Here is a 13985-nt window from a genome sequence, read left to right on the forward strand (position 1 = left end):
AGATCCAGTGAATGTCCACCTCCACAAAACAGGCAAACCCTTGTCCCAGATGAGCTTCTCTCCTTCGGCTTTGTCACAGGCTCAACTTTCCTTTCCACTGTGGCAATGGTGGTAGCAAAGCTACTCCCTTTTGTCCTAGAGCGAGGTTGAAACTTAACTCTCACATCCTTGGTTGCTGCAACTGATGGAGCGTCTTGTATATCCCCAAACAGTGGATCACTTGCAATCTTCACTTGTCGTTCAATGAAGCCAACAACGTCAGTAAACGTAGCTCTCCGTCCACGCCTCTCCTGCAGCTCACATGCCACAGTCCTCCACCTGTCCCTGAGTTTGTAGGGCAACTTTTTTATGATGGTTAGCATATTGGCAGGCATGTCCAAATCACACATGTATTCAACTTCTTCCATGGCGTTGCAGCAGCCTCTCAAAAAGAGACCAAATGCCTGCAGAGCTTTCACATCTTCAGATTTTATTGGGTGCCATGAAAGAGCCTTTTCCATGTAGGCTGAAGCAATTTTCTGTGCATTGCCAAAATGCTCTTGTAGCAAATTCTTAGCCTTGGCATATCCTCCATCAGGGACCATATGCTGACAACTCCGAACGAGGTCCCGAGGCTGCCCCCTGGTGTACTGTTCGAGGAAATATAGGCAGTCTCTTGAGTTGTCAGTCTTCTTTTCAATGCTGTTCTCAAAAGCCCTTATGAATGTGTGATATTGCAAAGGGTCACCGTCAAAAATTTGAATGTCTCTTCTAGGCAAAAATGAAAGAGACTGCTGTTGAACTAACAAGGCTGTTATTTCATTCTGTTTCTTCAAGACTGTGATTATGTTGTGCTGGTCACTGCTTGGAACCAGTGCTGCAGGGTGGTTGCTTTGGTGCTGAGGCTGTGAAGATGCTCGACTGCCTGGCACTGGTGCTGCAGGGAGATAGCCTTGGTGTGGCTGAAACAGAGGAGGTGCTTGAGTTTGTGTTGCACTTTGATGTATTTTAGCCTCTGAGCGTCTTGACAATGTGGGTGGAGGTTGTAAATCCTGATTTAAATATCCCACTTTAGGTCTTGCGCCCAAAACATGTGAACCATTCTGGCCAGCTGAAATGTTTGTATCAGGCACAAATGGGGTTGCATCAGCGCTGAGTGTCTTTAGTTTCCTTTGCCCCTTTTCAAAGTAAGAGGTCATGCCATCGGATTTCACAGATGTATTACTTGCTACACGAGATCCTCCAGAGCCTCTCAGCACATTCACTTTAGCCACTGATGCAGCTATCTCCGTTTCAAGTGCAAGTTGCTCCTTTTTCTTCCTTAACAGCTCCTCCTGTTCCTCCAATGCATGCTTGTCCTTTAAAAGCCTTTGTTTTGCCATGAGAGCGGCCATGTCAGCCTCAGCCTGAATGCGAGCTGATGATGTTGTTGAGCTACTGGACCTACTTCCAGTAGAGCTTTGCTTTCCAGACCGTCTGCTTCCAATGTTTGACACACTGTCGTATGGTTTAATGTCATCTTGTGCAACAGAGGCTCCATCATTTTGTCCCGAGTGCTTTGAAACATGAGATGAAACATGAGACTCTTTCTCAGCATGATGTGTATCAGAAACTTGAATGAGAGTTGACCCCTGTTGTGTTACAGACATGGGAACATCATTTGTTCCATTTATTTCATCATTTAATTCATCATTCTTTGCAACCTGGGCAATGGTATTGCTTATTTGTCTCCCAGTTTCAGAACACCACTGCTGGGCATCCACAACAAATCCATTATTACATCTGAGCACATTTGCAAACCATTCATTTTGTTTTTCCTGTTCCTTTTTAGGAAGTAAAGGAATCACAGACTCATGTAACAGGGCGGTGTTTTCAACCATTTGATTCAACTTCTCCATTTGAGACTGCACTTGTGGTAAATTGTCATCATTTTGCATAAGATCCTTTATTGTGTTTGTTAGACCTTTAATTTTGTTAACCATTGCTTTACGTTCCTTCTGGAGAGTTTCAATTTTATTGAACAAGGCCTTGGTAGTGAGTTTAATTTCTCTTTTTTGTTCATCCATTTTTGAACCATTTTCAACTGAACTCGCCTTTGATCCACTCACTGACATTTTCCAGTAGCAAACTCAAAATCCACACACTTCAAAACGATCAATCACTTCACCGCTGCCTCATAAACGTCATCCACTTCAGCAAACGACACCAGCAAACAACATCACGTCCCCAATGGACAAGCGGCAGCAGAGTTTTCAGACTGTGCTCAAACAAACAATCCACACAGCAAGAACTGAAATGGAGTTTCTACATACCGCTTCTGTTGCTGTGTCGTTTGCCCCAGCTTGTCTTCGTGGCTTCCTTTATTGATTGAAAGAACGAATGAATGAATGAATGAAGCGCGTGCACGCGCAGCGGTGCTCCAGGCGTTTCAATGTTTCCTTAGATCCAAAGCGCTCCAGCGCGATATGAGGAATCCTTACGAACGAAAACAGTTTACTCCTCTAGATCAACACTTTGGATGGAAACTTTTCTGTTGACATATATTGCGGCTGTTGTTAGTCCAAAAAAAAAGGGCCGCGAGGGACTAAGCAGGGGAGGAAACACTGTGACGCGCTTGTATAAATAATTCAGTTCCACTCCAATTATGCGTCTGAACATTTATTCTTTTCCTTGCTTGCACGTAAAAATACTCCAGGTACCAGTTCCCAAGACAACATTTGCGTGCGTGAGTGCGTGATTGCGTGATTGCGGTCAACAGAAAAATATCACCTCCTCGAGCTCACCCCCTCTCTGTCAAACCCTGACCAGGTGAAGGTAATGAATGAAATACTATCAGCTGTTACCGCCCATGCCCCGGTGAACACGCCCACCACCCAAAGTGTCAATGAAATGTGCAGGTGCAATACGAGACCGTGAACATAAAAGCAGAGGAGAATTATGGCTCCTACAATATATATATATATATATATATATATATATATATATATATATATATATATATATATATATATATATATATATATATATATCCTGGACCAGGTCCTGGCAACCAAGTAACCTCAGTGCAGTAATTTATAGGTTCATTAGAGTCCTTTGGCCTCATGTACAAAGAGTGCTTGGTTTAGAGATAAGAGATAAGCTGATAAGAGTCGCGCCTCGCCTACTTTTTACAACATTAAGAGAGACAACACAGATAGTCAAGTTTCCTGCGAGGCAGCTCCGTGTGAAGGCGATCAGAGCAGTTTTTAAACTGCCAGCAGCTCCGTTTCTGGACAAAGATCATTCCCGTTAACGGAGTCACAGCTGGAACTGAAGGACGAAGGAGCCGACGGTTCAACGCGTCCAGATGTTGGAGCGGAGTCGGTGAATGATCAGCAGTTCAGGTAGGTGATGGTGCAATTGTGGCTGATACAGTTAAGAGGGAGATGACTGGGGCGCTGAAGCCGATGGAGAGTAAAATGGAAGCTCAGGGCTGATCTATTGTGGAGCTGGAACGCTCGGCGAGTGACCCAGCTACCGAAGTTACTGAGCTACAAGCTACGGTTAGCACGTTGTCCGGCCAGGTCAAATCCCTTTCAGACAAGTGTGAAGATTTGGAATCACGCCAGAGGTTAAATAATATAAGACTGATAGGCTTACCCGAGGGCGTGGAGGGTCCGCGACCCACTGAATCTGTGTGCGAAGCTGCTGAAGGACCTGCTTTCCTTGGACGAACCGCCAGTCTTGGACCGGTGTCATCGTAGCCTGCGAGCCCGACCCAAGGAAGGGGAACCTCCGCGTCCTGTCATCATGCGAGTGAACCTGTTTCAGGTCCGTAACCGTAACTACGGCGAGCCAGGGAATGCTCCCCTCTCAACTATAGACGAATCCGGCGACCGGTTTGTGTGCGCCGCCATCTTGCGGTGGCGCCATCGCTGCGGTGGCAGGTGTCAATCTGCCACCGCAGCGCAGTTATTGTAACCTGACGCTCTACAGCATCATTATAGCTGGATTAATGATGTTAGACAGTGGCCTTCCATAAATAATGAAGGTATCTTAAATTAATGCTGATGTTAATTTATAAATAATGATTTGTTTGAGCGATAAGCAGGAAAGAATAGAGGAATAGGGAGATAAGGGAGTGTATGATTAAAAACTGTAATATAGCTCTCTCCACCTCCTCTCCTTACGAGGCACGTCTGCACAATTAAATATTACCTGTTTATGTTTTGTTTTATTTTAGGTATCCAAGAATATTTTATTGATCGCCTGGCGTCCGATGACGAAAAAAAACGCAATTACAGGTCTCTAATTGAAGGGCAGAACTATCTCAGCTCCGGATGATACAGAATACATACATACATAACCCCAATCTGCAGATAAAACTAGTTTGTTGAGGAAAAAATATCAACTCTATTTGTAGCTGCAGAAGAAAAAAATAATCTCACGAGGAAAAGAAAAATATTGCTCACGCCTCGGAGCCTCTTCAGCATAAAAAAAAAGAAAAGAGAAGTAAGAGTAATAAAAAAGATGTACTGTATGTTATATTATACTAATTTATTGAAACACATGGCGAGTCAAACATTTACCAAAGCAGCTGCCAAACACTAAACAAGGTAGTAAGACGGTGGTTCTGCAGAACTGCGGCAGTAAATCCTCATCGGAGCTTCATTCTTTAGTAGTGATTTCATATGAACCCAAACCGTTAATAATCATTATTTTCTCCATATACCGCTCCCTGGCTTCCTTGTTTAAGGTATCCCGGTAAATTCCAGTTCCTTTGCAGCAGTTTAACATCTTTTTTTGCGTTCCGTCTGTTCACTTGGTGAAACAGAAAAGTAGTTTTGAAAGTCCCTCCCGTCTTCATTCACTATCAAAACAAATGCAGCGACGGGACAGGAGTTTTCAGATGATACAAATACATTAAGAGAGCCTGGCAGGGAGCGGAGTAATAGATCCATACGTATATATGTCTATGGGCTGGAGCGGAGGAGCGGAGCCGCCACCGCAGTAATGGCGGCCGCTCGACTTCCGGGTTTCGCCGGATTCGTCTATAAGGGTAAGAGGCTGTCTATCTTCGCTGACTTCACCCAGGCCGTGGCAAAGAGGAGGACCGCGTTTGCAGCCGTGAAGAGGGAGCTACACTCGTGCCCTGGCGTGAAATTTGGATAAATGTTTCCTGCGGTTTTGCGCATCACACCAGCAGACGGCCAAACAAGTAAGTTTGAAGATCCGGTTCGGGCGATGGACTTTGTTGTGAAGAACCTTAAAAAAGTGGTCGTTCCGGATGAGGTTGCTTAGCTTCAGCTAAGCTAAGCTAACGAGCTGGGCTGTCTCGTTTGTTTTGGACTACAACTCCCACTTGCCATGCATACGACGTGCCCCGGATGCCGGTGTTGTGCCGGATTCAGCACCCCTGCCATGAAAAGAACCCCCTCGTCTGACAAACTGTTTAGCGTCCAGTTTTGTGTTGATGATTCATGTTTAAATGCGCTCATGGATTCAACATTAGTCATACTTTCCCACAATCACAGTCACATAACAAAAATCGGGTAAATGGTTATTGATGTCATTAATTAATAGCCTGCTTACTGTGTTGTCTTCCATAATATTTGTAAACATATATAATATAAACTCCTAAGTATGTGTTTGTGTGAGTGTGTGGAATGAGAATATAATTTTTGTCATTGTGTGTACGATGAGGGGGTGCTTTCACGGCAGGGGTGCTGAATCCGGCACAACACTGGAACCGCGTCGGCTGGACTGCGTTTTCACTCGCGGTAAGAACTACATTCACCAAGTGCCTTGGCCACCGCGGCCGGAAGATCTAATTGATGATGATGATGATGATGATGATGATGATGATGATGACTTGGATTTATATAGCGCCCTTCTAGGCACCCAGAGCGCTTTACAGAAATCATTATTCATTCAAACACATTCTCTCTGGTGGTGGTAGCTACATTTGTAGCCACAGCTGCTACGTTTGTAGCCACAGCTGCCCTGGGGCAGACTGACGGAAGCGTGGCTGCCATATCGCGCCTAACGGCCCCTCCGACCACCACCAACATTCAAACACATTCATACACATTCACACGGGGCAAGGTGGGTAAGGTGTCTTGCCCAAGGACACTACGACTAATTGACTACGTTTCCCATGCATATCGGGTGCTGCAGCCTGGACGGCTGAGCCTTGTTTATCACTGACTGTGTGTGAGCTGTCTTTGTGGCCAGGTTGCCAGGTTGTGTGGAGATCCGCTTTAATGCTTTCTTTTGTCCCTCTCCCTCATTCTCTGCTGTTTTTGCACACTTAGGGGAGTTAAATTTGGGTTACAACTTGAAGGTTGGTTTAGATTTTTTTCTCAAGATAATCTTTGTTTTTGTTGTTGTTTATATTTAGGCAATGATACTTGATAATGACTAAGAATACATTATTTATTTAAATACTTTTTTATGAGAGGATTATTATTTATTTTTACACATATATTTTATGGGGTATACAGTCAGGCTGTTTACATTATCATATTTACTCACATCTTGTTTCGTTATTTTTTACCTTTTTATTTTTATTTGTGGGGATGATAACACACATTATTGACAGCAGCCTTACACTGCTCATCATAGGTTGTTTATATATATATATATATATATATATATATATATATATATATATATATATATATATATATATATATATATATATCCCTAAGTTTATTGAGGGATGCACCTAACATTTTTGTTCCCTTTTGTTCCCTTTTTGTTTTTTTTTCCCTCTTTTTTCTCTCACATCTGATAGGGTTTCTCCTTTTATTGTGTGCAGTAGGTTAACGGTGCAGTTTTTCTATATTTGTTTTTCAGCCTATTTCATACCCATGGGTACTCCTTTTTCCTTATATAGTAGTTTATTTTTCTTTAAGTTATTATTCTTATTCTTTAATTATGAGAGCACCATGGCGTCTTAATACTCGTCTGCTTACTAACGAGGGCTTTGTTGATTTTGTCTCTAAACAAATAGATTATTTTTTAAGTTTCAACAAGACCCCAGATGTGTCGGCCTCGTTGCTGTGGGAGAGCCTTAAGGCATACATTAGAGGGGAGATAATTTCTTATTCACGATTTGAGGAGAAGTGTAGGAAAAATAAATCGGCTAACTTATCTCAACGTATAGTCCAAATTGATGCCACATATGCTGACTCCCCGTCTTCAGAACTTTATAAAGAGCGTCTTACTCTACAATCAGAATATAACGTTCTCACAACAAATCATGCCACAGAACTGTTAATTCAGACAAGATCCAGTTTTTTTGAACAAGGCGATAAGGCAGGTAGATTATTGGCACACCAACTACGGCAAAGGTCTACTTCCAACCTCATTCCACAGATTCGGTCGGATTCCGGTATTACAACTATTCCCTGTGAAATTAATAATACCTTCAAACAGTTCTATTCCAAACTGTACTCCTCAGATCAGGTCTCTGACTCGGCCTTCGACACTTTCTTCAATGATCTAGACATTCCTTATATTGAGCAACCTGTAATTGAGGAGTTGGAGAAACCAATCACCTTGGAAGAACTTAGGGCGGCTGCTTCAAACTTGCAAAGCGGGAAATGTCCGGGACCAGATGGTTTTCCATCCGACTTTTATAAGAAGTTTTTTCATAAACTAGGTCCAATACTCCTGGACATGTTCAATGAAGCATTCGGATCGGGGTGTCTCCCGCAGACTCTTACTCAGGCCTCCATTTCCCTTCTAATTAAGAAAGGCAAGGATCCCCTTGACTGTACATCCTATTGCCCAATTAGCTTATTAAATGTGGACTTTAAGCTATTGTCAAAATTGCTGGCTTCACGCCTGGAGTCTCGCTTGCCGTCTATTATTTCTCCAGAACAAACAGGGTTCATTTGTGGGAGGCAATCATTCTCCAATCTTAGACAGTTGTTCGGTGCCATCTATAACCCCTCCCCCTTCCCTTCCACCCATGAGGCCTTAATATCATTGGATGCTGAGAAGGCTTTTGATAGGGTGGAGTGGAACTATTTGTTCTAAACCCTGGGGCGGTTTGGTTTTGGAGAAAATTTTATCTCATGGGTTAAGCTGCTCTATTCATTCCCGCTGGCCTCCGTTAGGATCAATAATGATCAATCAGACTATTTTCGTCTATACCGCTCTACCAGACAGGGCTGTCCTTTGAGTCCACTGTTGTTCGCATTAGCCATAGAACCACTGTCTGTGGCACTCAGAAGAAATCCACGTATTACTCGCATTTCTAGGCATTGGGTCGAGTTGAAAGTCTCTCTCTATGCAGATGATCTGCTCTTGTACGTTTCCAATTTACCCGTCTCAGTTCCAGCCGCTCTGGATACCCTTGACTCATTTGGTCGGATATCTGGTTACAAGCTTAACTTAAGCAAAAGCGACATTTTTCCTGTTAATGAAGCAGCTAGGAAGTATCCCCTGCGTAATCTACCCTTTAAGGTTGCTACGGAGGGTTTTACATACCTTGGAGTTTATGTTGCACTTAAATATGAGGATTTAAACAAAACTAACTTTGCCTCCTTAATGAAAAAACTCAAAAAGGACTTTGAACGTTGGTGTATACTCAATCTTTCTCTAGCTGCTCGCATCAATACAGTTAAGATGAATATTTTTAGGAGACTAGACAGCATGATCACCGAGTTTATATGGGATAAAAAAGTATCTAGGATACGCAAGCAAGGCTTACAGAGACCTAAGTCTCTTGGAGGAATGGCAATGCCTAACTTTAGGTTTTACTACTGGTTTGCCAATATCAGGATTCTGAAGTACTGGCTGCTATATGAAACTTTTGACCCTCCACCAACGTGGTTGGCTATGGAGGCGCATACCACACGGCGGGTGACGTTGGCTGCTTTAACACACTCCCCCATTAGATCATCTACCGCCGCATACACTACAAACATTACGGTCAAGACCTCCCTTAGAATTTGGATCCAATTTAGACGCCATTTTGGTTTACAATGTTTTTCTATTCATGCGCCATTGGCATCAAACCACGTTTTTCATCCCTCTCTAATAGAAAGTGCCTTCTTCAATTGGTCAAAACATGGTATTCATTCCTGCAATGATCTATACGTCGATAATGTTTGTGCTTCATTTCAACTGCTTTCAGATAAATACACAATTCCCAAACAACATTTTTTTAGATATCTACAGGTGCGTAGTTTTTTACAGAAAACTTTTCCCACTTTCCCTAATTCCCCAAATGAGTCTGCTATAGATACCTTTCTACGTCCATTACCTACCTTTAAGGGGGCAATTTCGGTTATATATAATCAGATCTGTGGTCTACGTCCTGAATCGCTTCAAGCTAGGAAAGTCCGTTGGGAGGGGGATATAGGTGAAGAATTGGCTGGAGAGGTTTGGAATGAGATGCTGCGTCGGGTACACAAATCCTCTATATGTGCGAGACATGCTCTCATCCAATGCAAACTTTTGCATCGCATCTATAACACCAAAGAAAGGTTGTCTAAAATATACGATACTGTATCGCCTGACTGTTATAGATGCCGACATACTCCAGCAGACCTCATGCACACCTTTTGGCTTTGCCCCTCATTAAACAACTTTTGGACAGAGATTTTCCGCTCTCTATCAAAGATAGTGGGGCAGAGAGTGGAACCTACTCCTTTAGGAGCCTTGTTTGGGGTTCTCCCCTCATTGCCCTCTCTCTCCAAATCGGAGAGGGATGTTTTGGCTTTTGTTACATTATTGGCTAGGAGGTTGATAGTGATAAATTGGAAGAGTCGCTCCCCCCCCTCCTACACCCACTGGATAAGGGATATTTTATATAATCTTAAACTGGAGAAGATCAGATTCTCCCTTAATGGCTCTGTAGACAAATTTTGGAGGGCCTGGGGTCCATTCTTCACCTTTGTACGAAGTCTGGATCCTACTCTAGTGGCGGACAGGTGAGGTCCGGTGGAATAGTGGCTTTATAAACGTGTGCTAGGGGTGGGGCGCTGCGGCGCGGGTCACAGTAAATCTTATATGCAATACTTCTGGACTGATGTTTTATGTTTGTTTGATGTTTGCTTTTCTATTTGTTATTACTATTATTTTTTAATTTGGCTTACAGTATGTCCTATATGTTATGTTTTTGTTTTGGTCTCTGATGTTGTTTTTTTTGTTTTGTTTTTTATTTTTGGGGTGAAAAAGAAAACGCAGTCTCTTCTTTTATAAGGTTTCTATTTACTGGGTTGTACTCGAAGTTTGCATGTAACTACAAAACTACCTCTGCTTTGTATACTTCTGTGAAAATCCAATAAACAAATGTTTAAAAAAAAAAAAAAAAAAGCAAAATACTAACGGGGGCACAGAGTAAAGCACAGAGACGCGCCGTGGAGATACTATTTTTTAGTGAATAAAATCAATATTTTGAGTTAATTTCTGCATAAAAATGCGTTTTGATTACATTTTTAGCGAGAAATATATATTTTAATTTCATAATATTCACTCAGTGAATGTACACTCGCTTGCCCGTTGTTGCGAAGTCTTTTTCAAACCTCGCCAGAATAAAGGCTGATTTATGGTTCCGCATTACACCAACGCAGAGCCTACGGCGTAGGTTATGCGGCGACGCGCGCCGTACCCTACGCCGTACCCTACGCCGTACCCTACGCCGTACCCTACGCCGTACCCTACGCCGTACGCCGTACCCTACGCCGTACCCTACGCCGTACGCCGTACCCTACGCCGTACGCCGTACCCTACGCCGTACCCTACGCCGTACCCTACGCCGTACCCTACGCCGTACGCCGTACCCTACGCAGTACCCTACGCCGTACCCTACGCCGTACCCTATGCCGTACCCTATGCCGTAGGCTCTGCGTCGATTTAACGCGGAACCATAAATCAGCTCCCGAGCCGGCAGGCAGAAATCCCAAAATTTTCGGAGAAAATTTCTTACCAGGCGTAGCTACAACTGTTAGATTTCATCTATTAAACCAACATCTTCCTAAATGATTTATTTCAGCCAGCGATAATTCTCCACAGAGCTGCAGGTTTCTCCCCGGGACGACGGTGCAGGTTGACCCGGCGATCACGTCTGTACGTGAGCTGCTGCTGTTACCATGGTAACAGCAGCAGCAGCTGTTACCATGGTAACAGCTGCTGCTGCTGCTGCTCCCCGGTGCCGGCGGCTCTTCTCATCTCCCAAAACATCAGGTCAAATTTCTTAACAGGCGTTATTTGGATAAACTGAGCCCAGGTTGGGGATCTTAACAGTTACTTGTACGCCTGAAAAAATATTAAAACTTAAAGTGCCATATTAACAGCGCTACAGCTGAAATTAAAACAGCTTTTATCTCTCAGCTTCCTGATTTTAGTGGTGGGGCTGAAAGTAGGAGTAGTGGGAGTATTGGGACAGAAACCTGGGAAGATTTCAAGTGCCCTAAAATCTGTGGTTTCTTTTTTAGGGGTAGTGGTAGAAAGTAGGGGGTGTATTGGGATTGGCCCTAACAGTCCAAGTTCAGGTTCAGGCCTAAAGGGAGGTAATGAACGTGATCAGAAATGTGATCAGAAACTCCTCCTGGTCTCCATCTCGTTGCGTCCTGTGGTTTTCATCGTGTCGTGGTGTCTGAACATGAAATGAACAAGACTGTGGTCGGTTCCAGGTTCCAGGTTCCAGGTTCCAGGTTCCAGGTTCCAGGTTCTCCAAGTCTGGACTTGTGTTCTGGAGAGTTCCTGCTGGGTATATGACTCGGGACAAAGTCCTCTGGAGGACAAAGTCTAAAACCGCAGAGGGCTTGGTTTGGTGTGTGTGTCCGTTGCCATGGCGACTCATGAGCGTGAGCCTCACCTGAGTTCTGCTGCTGCTGCTGAGACTCTGGAGGCTTTTGTTCTCAGCTGGACTTGATTTCAGTGATGAACTTCTAAATGAACCGGGAGGAGAGAGGCTTGGAAGCAGAGCTGGTTGTAGTCGGAGACCAGGATGGTTGTTTGCTCTCACGGGAAGGAGAATGGGAGGATCCAGGTGTGTTTACCTGCATGTTAATACCAGAGTGGGAGGATCCAGGTGTGTTTACCTGCATGTTAATACCTGAGGATCCAGGTGTGTTTACCTGCATGTTAATACCTGAGGATCCAGGTGTGTTTACCTGCATGTTAATACCTGAGGATCCAGGTGTGTTTACCTGCATGTTAATACCTGAGGATCCAGGTGTGTTTACCTGCATGTTAATACCAGAGTGGGAGAATCCAGGTGTGTTTACCTGCATGTTAATACCAGAGGATCCAGGTGTGTTTACCTGCATGTTAATACCAGAGGATCCAGGTGTGTTTACCTGCATGTTAATACCAGAGGATCCAGGTGTGTTTACCTGCATGTTAATACCAGAGTGGGAGGATCCAGGTGTGTTTACCTGCATGTTAATACCTGAGGATCCAGGTGTGTTTACCTGCATGTTAATACCTGAGGATCCAGGTGTGTTTACCTGCATGTTAATACCTGAGGATCCAGGTGTGTTTACCTGCATGTTAATACCTGAGGATCCAGGTGTGTTTACCTGCATGTTAATACCTGAGGATCCAGGTGTGTTTACCTGCATGTTAATACCAGAGGATCCAGGTGTGTTTACCTGCATGTTAATACCTGAGGATCCAGGTGTGTTTACCTGCATGTTAATACCTGAGGATCCAGGTGTGTTTACCTGCATGTTAATACCTGAGGATCCAGGTGTGTTTACCTGCATGTTAATACCTGAGGATCCAGGTGTGTTTACCTGCATGTTAATACCAGAGTGGGAGAATCCAGGTGTGTTTACCTGCATGTTAATACCAGAGGATCCAGGTGTGTTTACCTGCATGTTAATACCAGAGGATCCAGGTGTGTTTACCTGCATGTTAATACCAGAGGATCCAGGTGTGTTTACCTGCATGTTAATACCAGAGTGGGAGGATCCAGGTGTGTTTACCTGCATGTTAATACCTGAGGATCCAGGTGTGTTTACCTGCATGTTAATACCTGAGGATCCAGGTGTGTTTACCTGCATGTTAATACCTGAGGATCCAGGTGTGTTTACCTGCATGTTAATACCTGAGGATCCAGGTGTGTTTACCTGCATGTTAATACCTGAGGATCCAGGTGTGTTTACCTGCATGTTAATACCAGAGGATCCAGGTGTGTTTACCTGCATGTTAATACCAGAGGATCCAGGTGTGTTTACCTGCATGTTAATACCAGAGGATCCAGGGGCCTGTACTACGAAGCAAGTTCAACATATCCAGGATATCTTTTCCTTATCCAGATTCACTAAGCGGGACAATTGCAATCACGCTAAGCGGTCACACGACGGCGGTTATCAACTCTGTATATCAACCCAGGTTTCTCCAATCTGGATATGAGCGCGTGCACATAAAAGGGGCGGTGTTTTCAGCGCATGACCAATCGCAAGCATGGAGAAGTCCGCTGTCAGAGCCGCTTATTTCAGTAGCGAAGAGCAAACAATAATTTTACGGAAATATGATGAGTATAGGCATATAATACAGGCAAAAAGCAACACAGTTGCAGCTGCAAAATGCAGGAAAGACAGCTGGCAAAAGATCGCTGACTGTATAAATGCGTAAATTCATAGGGATATAAACATATATTTGAATATTCTGGGAATCTTAATCTTAAACTGTAAACCATGATCAGCAATATTAAAATAATAAAAGGCTTGCAATATTTCAGTTGATTTGTAATGAATCCAGAATGTATGACATTTTTTTTGTTTTTGTGTTTGCATTACAGAAAATCACAATATTCTAATTTTCTGAGACAGTCTGTATATATTGGTTCTATAACTATTGTTGTTGACCGATAACTTGTGCTGATGCTGTACCAAAGAATTGGGTTTTTTTATTTATTTTATTTAATTTTTTATTTTTTCAGGAGGGGGGTATTTAGTATTTTAAAGTGACTTCTCAGAATGTCCGAGGGACGAAATTGAAAATCCCTTTTTTACTATCCCCTTACAAATGCATCTTCTTTTTCATTTCTTCTTGATTTA

At 43.4% G+C, this 13985-nt stretch overlaps 1 protein-coding gene across 3 annotated transcripts in view; it reads left to right on the plus strand.

The window, feature by feature from the left end:
- Positions 1–3110: 3110 nt before the first annotated feature.
- The window catches only part of LOC133443642 (protein NLRC3-like), a 32352-nt gene continuing 21477 nt past the window's right edge, over positions 3111–13985 (plus strand). For 2 of the 3 annotated variants that reach the window (XM_061720735.1, XM_061720737.1), the window contains exon 1: positions 3111–3362. The gene's annotated coding sequence lies outside the window, so the exon portion shown is untranslated. Of the gene's footprint in view, positions 3363–5675; positions 5739–13985 lie in introns of those variants that run through there. The other variant, XM_061720736.1, reaches the window with a different exon arrangement.

The sequence above is a fragment of the Cololabis saira genome, chromosome 5 (genome assembly GCF_033807715.1).
Source record: "Cololabis saira isolate AMF1-May2022 chromosome 5, fColSai1.1, whole genome shotgun sequence".
NCBI classification, from domain to species: Eukaryota; Metazoa; Chordata; class Actinopteri; order Beloniformes; family Belonidae; genus Cololabis; species Cololabis saira.